The following is a 16021-nucleotide window of genomic DNA, read 5'->3' as shown; positions in this document are numbered from 1 at the left end:
TTCCGCCTTGAAGACAGATGAACATGGACTTAATCCCCTGAAACCATGAGCCAAATTAAATCTTTCCTCCTTAGATTGCAGGTGTCAGATTTCAAAGAAAGGCCTGAGAAACCAGGCAAGGAGCTCCAGAGGGGGCAACATGAATCTATGAGGATGAAACCAAAAGCGCACTGGAGATCCCAGGAAGTCAGAAATGCCAGAAATGTGGAATGTCTGACAAAGAAAGCTTGAGGCAGTCAGTAAGTGGAGCCAGGTCAAAGGAAAGGCCAGTGTGCAGTAACTAGAAAGACCATAAGGCTGGGATAACATGAGTCCCCTGGAACTCACATATCACTACCTGGTGCCCCAAATACCAGACTTGTAGCCACAAGGTTTAATGTTTGCCCTGCTGGGTTTAAGTCTTCTTTACTATCTCTCTATTCTTCCCTTTTGAAATAAAAATGTTTACCCTGCATCACTGTATCTTGGAACTATGTAACTTAGTTTTGATTTTTGTAAAGTTTCAAAGCTGAGAGTTTGCCTCCTGTCTCAGAAAAGACTTTGACTCAGACTTGTAGAAAATGCTAGAACTGTTGAAACTGGGGAAGAACTTACTGCATTCTCAGTTGTGCGCAGGATAGTCATACTGTGTAAAGTGGGATTAAGACTTATTATCGTCTTAATTTGTAGACTAAGCATGGTTTAAGGAGATGTGCTTGGGTGACAACTTCACAAAGGTTGGAATGTAGTGATGAAGCTTAATTTGGTTAACTTGATTGGCTTGGGGATTAGTAAAACATACTTCTGGGTGTGTCATGGAGGGAAACATGACCATGGGTACTATATATGTCCCTCTGTCCCTTCCTCTCTAGCACTGCTCCCCCATTCTGTTGCTTCCCAGCAGCCATAAACTAAGTACTTTTGCTACCATTCCCTTTCACCATGTTTCTGCCTTAGACTCAGCTGACCATGGACCAAACGTCCTTAAAACATAGACCAACTTAAACTATTCCTGTTTAAATTGTGGGTATTTTGTCCCAGCAACAAGCAAGCTGACTAATACAATATGTAATGAAAGATCATTGTGTGAATTAATAGAGAAATAAATTTTTAAAGAATCTTATTTAATTATTCAAAATTATAAGAAACTATATATTATAATCAATAAATCATATAAAATACTTATTCTATTTAAATTCTGGGCTAGCTATATTATAAATTATAAAGAAGTTAAACTTTTACAGCATTAATTCCCTTTCAATTAAAATCTCTCCAGTTCTTTCCTAAATAAAATTTTATATTTTCCCAATTGCCTAAATTTTCTAAATTTATCCAAGTCTTCAATCTAGACTTCCCCAAAATGTCTCATTCTCTAGAGTCAGCTCTTCCTTGAAACTTAGAAAGTAAAGCAATTACCTTAGAATTCACACATAGGAAATTAGTATTAGAAAACCTGTTTCCTGGAAATAAAGAGAAAAAAAGGATGATTTAACTAGTAGATAGAAAAGGGGCTTCATTGAGTCTAGCTGAAAAGTACTTGGGGGTAATTTATAATGAGAAGAAAGCCATTGTCCCTGTATGCTCTCCCAGACACAACACAACAGAGTAAGAAAGACAAATCTTGTCTTCATTTATAACACATTGTTTTGTTAATTATCTTTCCCATTTAAAAGATGCCAAGATTGGAGGCCGGCCGGGCCGGAGGCCTCGGGACTCGGCTGTGGCGTGCTGCCTCAGCGTCGGCGTGCTCCATGGGCAGCAGCCAGGGCCCCGATGACAGACTACAGTGAGGAGCAGCGAAAGGAGCTGGAGGCCCTGGAGTCCATCTACCCCGACTCCTTCACAGTATCATCAGAAAATCCACCCAGCTTCACCATCACTGTGGCATCTGAGGCTGGAGCAAATGATGAAACTGTCCAGACTGCCCTCAAGTTTACATACAGTGAAAAATACCCACATGAAGCTCCTCTTCATGAAATATTTTCCCAGGAAAACCTAGAAGATAATGATGTCATAGGCATTTGAAAATTATTAGCATTACAGGCTGAGGAAAATCTTGGTGTGGTCATGATCTTTACTCTAGTGACAGCAGTGCAAGAAAAATTAAATGAAATAGTAGATCAGATAAAAACAAGAAGAGAGGAAGAAAAGAAACTAAAAGAAAAAGAAGCAGAAGAAGCAGAGAAGAAATTATTCCATGGCACCCTTGTTACAGTTGAGAATTTCTTATGTTGGAAAGACAAGTTTGATGCAGAACTCTTGGAAATTAAAAAGAAATGGATAAAAGAAGAAGAGCAAGCAGGAAAAAATAAATTAAGTAGCAAACAGCTGTTTGAAACTGATCATAATCTTGACACATCTGCTATCCAGTTCTTGGAGGATGCTGGAAATAATGTGGAAGTAAGTGAGTCTTTGTTCCAGGAACTGGATGACTTGGAGCTGGAGGATGTTGAGGACGACCCAGACTACAGCCCTGCTGGCCCAGGGAGAGACTCAGAGGACTGATGCACCATCTCCGGAGAGCTCCACAGCCACAGCATCTGTGGCTGTGCTGAGAGGCTTTTAATTTTCCTTTATTTTTTTTCTAAGAAAAAATAACTCTCAGGAGAATATTCTTCTGATAACTTTCATCATTGAACTTAATAAACTGACGAACTTCAAGATAAAATGTTCACTTCCTCTTACTGGTGAACAGAAGTTTACATATTTAACATTATTTAATGCTGGAGGGAGATCCTACCTATAACACCAAGACTTGAAGACGGGTTGCGGCCATGTGCATATGGATATATGTGTAAGAAACAGAAATAACTTGTGTTTTCTATCCTGGAGATGATAGTTACTTTTGGATTCCAAATGTTGTCTTTCATATAAAGTGTTAAAATACTGAGATAAATAGGAAATTAAACCTGGATTCCAGCCTTTTGACACAGTAAATTTAAGTTTTAACAGAATCAGAAGCCCAGATTATACACAGGAATAAAATGGATGTCATCACTATAAAAAAAAAGATGCCAAGATTGTATTCTATTTTGATTGCATTTTCACAAAAATTTTCCAACTGTATGAAAGCATGCAAAAATGCTGTCCTGGATACTATAACATTCTAGCAATGAATATACAGAAAAACAGATTTTCTTCTCTTTAAAGTTAACGATTCAGAAGTCTGTATTTCATTTCAAACAAAGGCTTGATTTATTCTCAGAGGTGTTGATAGAGTGCATGCTGAGTTTTCTCTGCACTTGTGTTTAGCACAAAGTAAATGGGGACTCTTTTGTGAGTATTCCATGAATATGCTTTCAGATTCTTGGTGGATCAATGTAGGTCAATATAGAATTAATTTAGAAAATATTTGCCAATCAAGGCAGTTATGTTTTAAGAAAGGGCAAAACTAGAGTGTGATTTACTGCCCCAAAAAGTAATTCTTTATTTTTTCTTCTGTACATGTAAAGTGATGAGTATGGACACTGCAAATAGATAATGGAGTCAGATAAGTTAGATCCGTGATTATCAGCTTATAGTTGTAAGCTCTGTTTCCTCATTCATAATATGGGGGTAGTGGTAGTATATTCTGTGTTAGTCTTCTGGACAGAGGGCAGAAAGTTAATAAAATCACCACTCCTATCTTAAAAGTGAAAGCAATCTAGTTACATCATAACATCATAGTTTAAAAAAAACACTCAAAAATGTTGAGGCAAAGAAATCTAAATGAACTTAAAACCAGAACTGATGAGCCTTTTGTAGGAGAGAAGAACCAAAGGCGCCTTCATCCCATGCAGAGGGACAAAAGGAAGCCACTGTCTCACTCAAGCCTCTAAGGATGTTTAATGCCTTCACACAGGTTATCATCAAACAACCACAAGGGTCTCCAACAACAGAGCAAATCTGCTCCCCCTCACCATGTGTAAAAGAGAGAGTTCCAAAGGCTGAGAGGAGAACATGAGGGCTGACAGGGACCTCTTCCTCGTGGGATAGGCTTCAACTCTGAGAGGCTCTAACAACGGTATTATCAAGGAAAAAACATAATCAATCCTTAAGAATACAGAAATAAAATCTTTAAGCAAATGAGCAAATTTAACTCAGCCACACATAAAAGGCATAAACTCCAAATACAGTGCAAAAGTTGTTTTAACACATGAAAATAGGCAATGCACGTCATGATGTTAACATAAGCAAACAGATAAATTATGAGTATCTCGAAGCATGCTTAGATCAACCATTCAAGATTTTTTTAATCTCTCAGAAAAAACAGAATAAAAGGGAACTTAAGTCTGTTAAAAGATAACTATAAAAACCTTATAAATATCATTATAATTAGTGGTGAACCAGTAGAATACATTTTTTCATAAAAGCTGAAACAGGACAAGAATATCTGCTATTTCTATTTCTATTTTGGAGGTCATAGCTTTGTATGGAGAAATAAAAGGCAATCAAATTGGAAAAAAATCTCTTTATCCAAAATAACATGATTGCACATAGTAAAAATTCTAGGGGATTGTAATTTACCAAAATTTTCAAGAAATAATTAATTTAGCAAGGGCACAAGATATATGATCAAAATAGAAAAAAAAACCATATATGTATATGTTAGCAGAAAGTAATTAGAAAATAAACTCTACTGATATATTATTTACAATAACATTCTAGAAACTTCTACCCTGGAAAGCAGTAAACAATAGTGAGAGAAATTAAGACATAAAAAGACAGGTGGCCAATGCTCATGTATGGCAGATACCATATTGTTAAGCTCTCCATTGTTTTACTCACAGATTTGCCACAGGTCTAATTAAAGAGTATCAACATGATTTTTATAGAAATTAAAAAGCTGATTCACTCTACAAAATAATATAAGCAAATAATCACTAAACCCTGAAAAGTTGCTCAACTTCATCAATTATCAGGAAAACTGAAAGTGAAACCTAAAGGAAATATTGTTTTATACCATATAGAATGACTAAAATTAAACAGACCAACAACAGCAAACTTCTGGAAATATGGAGCAACCAGAACTCTCACATATTGCTGTTGGCAGAAATAAAATGGAAAAATGTCTTCTCCCTATAATGTTAAACCTACACCTGCCTTATGGCCCAGGAATTCTAATCTTAGGCATTTACTACAGAAGCAAAAGCAAACATCTACAAAAATCGTTGTAAATAAAATAAAATCATCAATATCAGATGGGAAAATAAATTATAGTATATAAATAGAATATCACTAACAACTAAAAGGAACAAACCATTGAAACATAACATGGAAAAATGTCAGAAAGTAATGTGTTGATTTGATCGACGCATGCTCCATGCATATGTGGCAATATCACACTGAAGCCCATGAACATGCACAACTGACACACTGTAATTAAAATTAAATTTTAAAAAATTATTGAGTAAAATAACCCTGATACATAAGATCATCTAATATGTGTTTACAATTAGAGGAAGTCCAAGAGCAGCTAAGGTAATATAAATTAAAAATTTTCTCCCTGGGCTGGTGAGGAGTGTAAGTTGACTGCTAAGGAGTAGAGGACACATTCTATACCTTGTCTTGGGTGATGTTGCATGGATATATGCAACTGTCAAAAGACTTTGATTCAAACACTGAAGATTATTATATATGAGAAAATCTGAATTTTAAAAAAATTTTACAATTTTAAAATCTGAATATGGTTATATTTTAAGAAAAGAGGACATTTTTCAATTGTCATACAAAGTTGATATAAAGTTCTTAACCCTGTTCTAGAGACATGTAAACACAATTTATTTTGCCTTTGCATTAAGTCAGAACTTAACACAATGGCTTCCAAAACTAATAAATAGTTATTAATATAAATAAATATTATTATTAAGATAAATAAATATTTTATCATGATGTTACTTCAGAAATGGTGCCTTATTCCAAGTAGGCTGGTATGTATAGCGAAGAACAAAACACTGAGCAGAAAGATCATGGATCCAAGTTCTGTTGAGCAGTGCCCGCCCCACTCTAAATCAGTCAACTGATCTCTGATGTCAGTGACATCACGGCCCCTGCTTTGTGCACAACTTCTTATGAAGTTAGAGTGAGTGTGAAAGTAAGTGAAAGTGCTCTGAAATTCCAAAGTCACAGAAAAATACTTGGAATCATTATGGTTACAACCATCAAACACTGGTGTGTGTGAAATGACTGATTTTGTTTCTCTTCATACTGTACCAGTTGTAAGGATACTGAGGAGGTAGGAGTTAAAGCATTGCTTTTCAAAGCCTGAGTTGAACGCCCAGTCCCACCTGACACACTTTATCTGGGAATGGACATCTTCAATTTGCTACTAGAATCACTGCACACAGCAAGCTGCAGAGAGAAACTTAAACTCCCAATCGGCCTTAAGAGTATCCAGGGAGATTCAGTCTCAACCGGAGAGAGAAGCTGAAGGAGTAAACACGCCCACCAGGATTTCCAATTGTTCAAGTTGTAGCCTCTCCACTAACAGTTGAGGAAATTACATTTTTCTGTGAACTTGCCCTCTTCCATTTTCATCACAGTCATCTTGCTCAGGGAGTTCTAGAACTCTGCCATGTTCATATTTTATAGTGTGGGCAACTTGTAACATGCACAGATATATAGTACAGATTAAATTCCCTCACTCTATTTTATTGAATAAATCCAGAAAAACTAAACCTTTTACGTTTTAAAACTTAATTTATAAAAATTTATATGAAGACTCTATGCAACTGTCATTTGATTTGACACTTCTAGAACTTGGAACTGTGGAGAACTTCTTAGAAAGAACGATGATGGGGAAATATTCTGGAGACGTCACAGTATTCTTTCCTGTAGCATTACTTTCCACACAATATAATTTAGCAAACACATTTCTGTTAAACAATTTCTGTGGCAAAGTAAATTGGGTAATGGATTCTTGAATCATCCTGTGCCTCAGTACACACATAAAATGCTGGGACAGGTACTTTGACAAAGGGCTTTGGCTGATTTGAACATGGAATCTTTATTTCTCTTTAATAAAACATTCATTAATACCATACTTGGGGAAATGCTGTTAGCATTCCACATGGATCTTAATTTTTGATGCATCGTGCAACTCCATGAATAATGATCTCAACACTTCTATTTAAGAAGAAACTTGAAAGTTGAGCTGAAAATCCCATCACAAATTTTACTATTCATTTTGCAGAAGCAACTAATGCATCACTTTATTCTAACTTCCCCAGAATTTATTTCCCAGTGTGTAAAGGAAAAAAAAATAGAGAAAGCAAGAATAAGTACAGAAGGGAAAGCAGTGATAGTTGTAATTTGCAACTTAGAAAGATATTTGCTTTGGTGAGTTAAATCATCAACAATGAAACCAAAGTTACATTTAGTAACAAAAAATAGCTTCCTACATCCCAACACTCATCAGCTTTGAGCACAAGAAATGTATTTTTTTCTGAATTTTGTTTGATTTTAAGCATGAAATTTTAACAATTTTTAAACCTAGACTCCTATGTCCATAACACAGTTAATAATAATCTACCATAGCAATCTAGGCTACAATGGAGATAATGTTCAAGGGAAAAGATTATTTAAATATGCTTTGAAAAATGCAAAATACTGTCAAATGTGAAGTATGATTAAGGTATAAATTTCAAAGTCATAGTAACTGGGCACCTTGTAGAGAGGGTCAGAGACCAGAAATGACTGGCAATTTTCCCAGTCAGTGTATAATTACTGCTCCATTTCCAGCATGAGTTTTCTCTTGACCCTTAGGAAGAGCAGCAGAGATTATTGGTTTGGAGGCTGCCAAAGTAGCCAACAAATGAAAAGTGCACTTTCAGGTTTAAAACAATGAGAGAATTGTCCCAGACCTTCCAAGAAGCTTTATTAAAAAGAAATGTGATCCACAAAGAAACTTAAAGAAAATGAATTTCCTAGGGAATCAAAACTCCTTTTTGGTGAACCTCATTATTTATGTGTATCAACCTTGAAGACTCTGAGATTTCCAATAAATGCATGTTATTTTTCTGCATATGTATCGTTCATACACTAAATCTCTCTGGGTCTCAATCTTTCAATATAATAAGGATAACCTTTTTAGTAATCTTTAAATTCTGGTGACTTCATAAAACTACCTTAAGCAGAGTGAGAAATGGTGGGCTTATGGGATTCCTCATGTTTTGTTTTTTTTGGTTTTTTTTTTACTCAAATTCCTTTTATCTAAATTCTTTTCTGTTCTTGGCCTTTGTCTTACTCCAATAGTACCTTAGGCCTTTCACTCCTCAAAGTGCTACCTTCACATGATTTGAGCCTCAATGGAAAGTTCAAGTGCTGTAGAAGAATTTATTTCCTGGCTGCTGGTGCCAAATTGTCCCTAAAATGTCCATATGTTGAAGAGCTTTGTCCTCCACCTGTGGGGCTACTAGGAGGCGGCAGGAACTTTAGGGGATAGGACTTGGTGCAAGGAAGATCTTTATGTTATTCCCTAAAGGGAATGTTGGGATCTCAGCTCTTTCTTTTTTCTCTCTTCTACTTCCCAACCATCACAAGGGAGGCAGCTTCCTCTGCCTCGTGCTCCTGCTGTGATCTACAGTTGCCCCAAAACAGGGCCAAGTGATCGTGGAGGAAACTTCTGAAACCCTGAGCCAAAGTAAACCTTCCCTTTTATAATAACAATGCCTGGTTTTCTCAGGTATTTTGTCACAGTGATAGAAAACTAAGAAAATGATAGGTAAACTCAAATATTACATGTTTGCATTCTAGGTCCTGAAATTTTCCATGGAAATATCACCTTCCTTAAAGAAATTCTCACCAGTGCTTTCTTCTCTCTGGCCCACTATGAAATTTTGTTCTTTCTCAATGACCCATTTGAAATAAACAATTTATATTGAATATTAAATAGAATTAATATCGACAATAATTAAAATAAAGTTTCTGGGCTATGTCAGTGAAGTAATTGTCAATTTGACTGGATTGAAAGATTCCTGGAGAGGTTACTGGATCCTGAGATGGTACACTCCTCAGAAAGATTAGACCACGGATGCTTGTAACAAAACATTCTGGTAGGAGGCAAGATACCTTTGCAAGGTAAAGAGGGCGGGTTTGCTCTACCATGACCTTGCACCCTAGTGTTCCTGTTTTGGAGCCTGTAGTCATCTGAAAGCACAGGCAAAAATAAACTGTTCCCCCTTTAAGTTGTATAAGTCAGATGTTTTGCCACAGCAATAGAATACACAAGTTTAAAAACTGCACTTTAAATATTAACTTGATTTTTCTAGTGATGGAGGGTAGGGGATGAGCTGAGAGGAACATACTATTGCATCTGCCTTCCAAAACAGGTGGCTGTGATAAGTTTTATGTAATCAACAACCAAAATTTGGGGAAAAAGAACTTTTGTGAGAAAAATCTTCAAATCTTTATAGTTTGATGAAATAAAAGATTGACTTCCTTTGGGTAATAAGATAGGAAATATGTTCTATTTTGTAAAATTGAGTGATGTTCACATGTGTTCCTTTTATTACTCACATATGTAAATATATGTTACACTATTTTTCCCAAACAAGGAAATCTGAAAGCAAAAGAGGAAATCATTTAAATAAATTCTGCATAGATCCATTTTAATTGTAATTATTATTAAGAGTATAGAAAGAAAAATAGCTACCGAAGGTAAATTGCTCAGTGGGTTACTTCTCTGAAATTTTTAAAGCAGGATTATATTTTCAATTTGAGAGGCACTGCCAAATTTTAATTCTTATTTTATATTTAAAGAATTTGAAGACTGATTAACGAATGTGGTCAGTGACACTTTCATTCTAAGTGCAAACACCTGGGTAGAGCCCAGGTCCCAAGCTTCGAATACACTATCCTCTGAATAGTGAAACGGAAGCACCTGCCTGTCACTTAACTAGGCTTTGTGGAAGTGTAAAAACATCTGAAGGATTTTCATTTCTTAGTTTGGGCTGAAGGGAGTTCAAGAAGGGGTTATCTACTTGTTTCTTTCTCTGACTTTTCCCTCTTCCTATTTTAGGAATCAAATTACTATTAACACCTGTTTCCAGGATGAAGCAAGTTAAAGTTTCTCTGGTCAACACTGACACCTGGTGGATCCCTAAAAAATTTCTTCATTTGACTAGAGCCTTGAAGAAAGCTAACATAGGGCAGCGGGTTAAAAACTAGATACACTTCTTAGCATGAGAGGGAAGGTCAGAAAGAGAATACTAAATAAGATTCTATGAAAGTCAAGACAGCTCTAAAATGGCTATAAACTACACAAGGAAGTTATTCCTTTCTAGACTGGAAGTCGTCTCCTTTGTAGCTCATTATTCTCTAAGACAGTACGTTCAATTTGTGTAACAAATAAATGAAAAATATACTTTATTTACCTTTAGTTTTATTATTATTGAAGTACACAGCCAAATAATAATGTTAGGCAAAACAAGAACAGAGCCAACCAACAAAAACACAAAAATAACAAAAAGAAAATACTGTTGATATCTAGTTTTGAGGCTCAAAAAGTCTAAATATTGTGATGATTAAAAAAATAGGCAAAAATGTGAGTCATTCAAATTAAGAGAAGGGGTTTTTTCCAGCAGGGAGGTTTCTGTGGGCTTCAGAGTGGGAGGGAAATGGAGTCCATAAGCTCATCACGTCCCCAGAAGGGTGCAGTCCACACAATCAGTCCACACAATCACACCTTCCGGAGTCAGTCAGGCAAAGGCTGTTGATTATCTATGAGCAGATGAAGCACAGGGAGCTTTTCACCAATTCTTCTATGCTAGTGATGAAGGCAGCAGCAGATTGCTCCTGTACCCACAGAAGCACAAGTGAGCACCTATCTGCAAAGGACAGGGAAGCAGTGCAAAGAACACAATGGCCTTGCCTATCTCCATGGATATCGACATGGAGTACTAATACCAAAAATGAGATAAGCTCCCGTCCTACCTCCCACCACCATGGGATGACATAAATTGTGATGGTTAATTTTATGTATAGACTTGGCTAAACCACAGTATCCAGATATGTGCTCAAACATCATTCTGTTCTGTAAAGGTGTTTCTGAAATTAGATTAAAATTTAGATTGCTAAACTTTGAGTTAAAACAGATTACACACCAGGATGGCAGTGGACCCCATCTAATCAGTTGGAGACCTTTGTAGAAGAAGACTGACCGGCTTTGAAGAAAGAAAGTTCTGCCAACTGTGGACTCAAACTGTTCCCTGGTTCTCCAACCTGTCAATCTTCTCTGCAGATTTTGGATTTGCCAAACCTCACCATCTCACAACCCAGTCCCTAAAAATCTCTCTCCATGTATGTGCATGTGTGTTGAGTTCATATATCGTCCTACTGGTTCTGCCCATTTGCCTCTGGGAGAACTCTTAACATAAAAACTCCAAGAGAGTAAACATAGCTCACATCAAAATGCACATCTATACATTTTAAGGAAATTAGATGAACCGATAACAAGAATCTGTTACAACTGCTGGAATGGAAATGATGAATGAGAATTAAGTGTTTAGGCAAAAAAAAAATCTTTTGGTTTATTCAAGTTTGTATGTTGAAATACCTATCTGTTGCTCTGGTAAAAAGGATTGATATAGGAGAAAGGTCTTTTTATGCTGAGATGAATGAATCCAGGGCAGAATATTCAAGCACTTAAAATTTTTGCTCTTCATCTATAGTGCTGATTTGTCAGATCCATCAGGAACACTGTTTTCATAAACTTTGTTTAAATGTCATCTTTCATTAAAGAAAGTAAAACCAAAGTGATGCATAAATTTCTAATACTTGAGGCAAAAATTGTCATTAAATGCATATCAAAATGACTACAGTACTCCCCCTTGTTGCCTTTGCTGCCTAGTGCATGCCATGTTGTTTCTGCTCTGCCATCCCTGTTTGTCATCTCTGCCTTGGAGTTGGTCAGTTATGGACTGAAACCTCTACAAACTGAGGTCACGAGTCAAGTGGAACATGCTGAATCAGCCCGTGCCCCAGGAACAATCCACTGGACACCCCCTTCCCTCGTCTGTACAGCCACCTGGTTCCACACTACAAAGACTCAGAGGACACCAGACCACCAGACCACGGTACTGAGTCCTGCTGCTCCCGGCCCAGAGGTAGGGGCTTCTGACCCGCCGTCCCATGGCTCCTGGTCCAGAGGAAGGGGCTTCTGGAGCTCCAAACATCCCACCACTCCCAGCCCAGAGGAAGGGGCTTCCCAGCCACCATCCCTCCCGCTGCTCCCAGCCCAGAGGAAAGGGCTTTTGGGCCACCCTCCCTACTGCTGCTCCCAGCCCCTGTCCCACCTCGCTCAGCTCAGAGGAGGTAATCCACGCAGGTGCCAACAGCAGCCCCCCCCCCAGTCGAACTGAGAAAACATGTAAATAAGTCTCAAAACCAGACTTCCAGATCACCTACAGCAACCCCAAAGGGAAATGAGATGGAACACTCTGATACTCAACCACCTGGACCCACTGAACTGGCAACAAAAGGGGATCTGGAAAAAATGAAATCAGAAATAATTTCTCAGATAACAGGAGAAATTGTGCTCCTAGTGCAAGACATGATTAATAAATCTAGAGATGAGCTGAGGAACATGATGGAATCCCAACATAGGAAACAAATGGAATCCATAAAACACATGCAAATAGATTTCCAGGAGATGAAATATTCCACTGAAAGTCTACACAGCAGAATGAGCCAATGTGAGGACAGAATTTCAGATATAGAAGATAAGATTGCAATTAATGACCAGGAAAAGAAAAATTGCTTCAAAATTATAAGGGAACATGAGAAATCAATCCAGCAGCTGCTAGACAAGGCAAAGAAGAATAACATAAGACTGACTGGAGTCAATGAAGAAACAGGAGAGAGTGCAGATGACATAAAAAAAACTCTTCGCAGAAGTAATGGCAGAAAACTTCCCAAGCAGAGGAAAAGAACTTGACATACACATAAGTGAGGCATATAGGACTCCAAATAGCCTTGATCAAAAAAAATCTACACATAGGCATATAATTTTTAAGGTTCCAGAAATTCAACAGAAGAACAAACTTCTACAAGCAGTTAGAGAAAAGAAACAAATCACATACAAAGGAAAGCCCATCAGAATCACAGCAGACTTCTCAACACAAACCATCAAGGCAAGAAGAGCTTGGAGTGACATATTCCAAGCCCTAAAAGAAAACAGCCTCCAACCCAGATTGATGTACCCTGCAAAACTATCTTTCAAAATGGATGGAGAAATAAGATACTTTCATGACAAAGAGCACCTTAGGAACTTGGTAAATACCAAACCAGCACTCCAAAGAATTTTACACAATATCCTAGGAAGAGACATTGAGGATCACAACCCCAGGAAGCAAAGCAGAATGAACCATCTGGCATGACAAGAAATTAAATGTAAAGGGGGAGAACCCAACAAAAAGAAAAAGTCATAGCAATGACAGGTCAATACGTTTCAGTTATAACCATCAACGTTAATGGTCTCAATTCACCAATTAAAAGAAATAGACTGGCAGAATGGGTTAAGCAGCAAAATCCAACAATACGCTGCATACAAGAAACACACTTAATTCAAAAAGAAACTCACAGACTGAAAGTTAAAGGGTGGAAAACAATACTCCATGTGATGGGAACCCGAAAAAAAGCAGGAGTAGCTATCCTCTTTGCAGATCAAGTAGATTTCAAACCAACACTGATTAAGAGAGACGAAGAAGGACACTACATCCTTGCAAAGGGAACAATCCAAGAGGAAGAGATGACAACCATAAACATCTTTGCACCAAACACCAGTGTGGCCAACTATATAAAACAAATACTAACGGACATAAAAGTATCATACCACAGTGATATATGTGCACCCATGTTCATAGCAGCAGAGTTTGTGATAGCTAAAACTTGGAAACAGCCCAACTGCCCATCAACTGGAGACTGGATAAAGAAAATGTGGTTTTTCTTAATAAAATAGAGTACTACTCAGCCATAAAAAAGATAAATTAGAGACATTTTTAGCTAAATGGATGCACATTGAGGTGATACTCTTAAGCGAAATAAATACGATACACATGTATAAATACCGAATAGTTTCTCTGGTGTGAGAAACTGAAAGTGTAAAATAGAACTAAAACATATAATAGGTAATGTGAAATAGGAAGAAGAGGGGCAAAGGGGAAAGAAGTGAGAGGTGTAGGGGAAAGGAAAGAAGGGTATGGAATTAATATGAGAAAATGGAAAAATAAGAACAAAATCTTTGTAAATAGGGAGGAATGGAGGGGTTGAAGGGAGGGCTGGGCAAGGGTGAAAAATAAGAATCAAGAGAGATTATGTAAAGGTGCAAATTTCCAACAATGAATGTCATTATATTGTATACCTAAAATGTACCAATTATTAGAATGAATAATTGATAATGCAAAATAGGACGAAAAGGTCCAAAGGGGTAGGGGTAGTGGGAGGGGAAGGGGAAAGGAAAGAAGGGAAAGGAAAAAATGATGAGAAATGGAAAAAATGGAAATAAAGTCTTTGTAAATAGGGAAGGGTGGAGGAGTGAAGGGAGGGCTAGGAATGGGGAAAAAAATAAGAACCAAGATGCATCATGTAAAGGTACAATTCCCAATGAGAAATGTAATTGTGTTGTATACCTAAAATGTACCAATAAAAGAATTTAAGAAAAAAAATGACTACAGTACACCTTTTTAAAAATTTTGTTTTATTGTGCTAAGAACACTTAACATGAAATATGCCCTCATAAAACTTCTAAGTGTACAGTACAGTCTTGATTACTACAGGCACAGTGCTAAAAGCAAGTCTCTAGAACTTACTATCCTTGCTTCATAGAAACTTTAAGCCTGCTGAATATGGACAATTCATTCCCTTGCCCCAGTCCTTGTGTAACCACTGTTCCAACCTTTGATTCCATGATTTTGACTATCTTGGATACCTTAGATTAGTGGAATTATACAGCATTAGTCCTGTGACTTGCTTGTTTCATTTAGTACAATGTTCTTAAATTTTGTTTTGTTTTGTTTCTTGAGGCAGGGTCTCCCTTTGTAGCTCAGGCTGGCCCTGAACTCACTATGTACACCAGGCTGCACCTGCACTTGCAGCAATCCTCCTGCCTCAGCCTCCCAAGTGCTGGGATCACAGGCATGCGCCACCACACCCGGCTATGTTCTTAAATTTATACTTGACTTATATTGCAGAATTTTCTTCTTTTTTTAGGCAGAATAATATGCCTTTGTGTTTTCATACTACATTTTCTCCATCTATTCATTTATGAATGGATATGTAAGTTGTTTTCGTAACTTGGCTATTGTAAATAATACTGAAACAAACATAGAAGTGCTAAAATCTATTTAATATCCAACTTCCAAATGTTTTTCATAAAATCAAGTGAGTAATATCATTGGATCATACTTTTAATTTTTTGAGGAAGGACTGTAGTGTTTTCTGTAGTGGCTGTGTCATTTTGTGTTCCCATCAACAGCATACAAGGGCTCCCGATCCCCCACATCCTCCCCAACACTGTTGTCCTTTTTTCTTAACAGATGTGAAATGCTAGTTCATCGCATTTCCCTGATGATCAGTGACATTTAGCATCTTCCCATACACCTGTTGGTCACTGTACAGTTTCTTCAGAGAAATGTCTACTTAAGTCTTTGGTCCATCTGTTATTTGGTCTATCAGGTGCGTTTTCTATGGAGCAGTAGGCATTTCTTATACATTATGGAAATTAACCTCTTATTGGATAAAAGCTTTGAGAATAATCCCTCTCATTTTGATGGCTATTTTTGTACTCTGCTGTATTCTTTGATGTGTAGATTTTGCTTTTTTATGTAGCCACTTGCCTATTTTCATCTCAACTATGTACCTCTGCAGCAAAAGTGCCCAACCTTCTGGCTTCCCTGAGCCACAATGTAAGAACTGTCTGAAGCTGCATATAAAGTATATAATATAGTCAGTGTATGTAAGCCATGAAACTCTCATGCTGGAATGCAAAAATTATTAGATAAACAACTTCTTTTTCACTCTTAGCAATGTTATATATGTAACTATAACAATATTATGAGCAGAAAAC

At 37.1% G+C, this 16021-nt stretch overlaps 1 pseudogene; it reads left to right on the top strand.

Annotated features, from left to right (window-relative positions):
- The first annotated feature begins 1752 nt into the window (after nucleotides 1–1752).
- Nucleotides 1753–2484, top strand: LOC106010903 (RWD domain-containing protein 1 pseudogene; annotated as a pseudogene).
- Nucleotides 2485–16021: the final 13537 nt, after the last annotated feature.

The sequence above is a fragment of the Heterocephalus glaber genome, unplaced genomic scaffold, assembly GCF_053883595.1.
Source record: "Heterocephalus glaber isolate CG9 unplaced genomic scaffold, H.glaber_assembly_v1.0 deba00001600, whole genome shotgun sequence".
Lineage (NCBI taxonomy): Eukaryota > Metazoa > Chordata > Mammalia > Rodentia > Bathyergidae > Heterocephalus > Heterocephalus glaber.
Note: the sequence above shows the minus strand (reverse complement) of the source record. Positions and strands in the feature narration are given on the sequence as shown.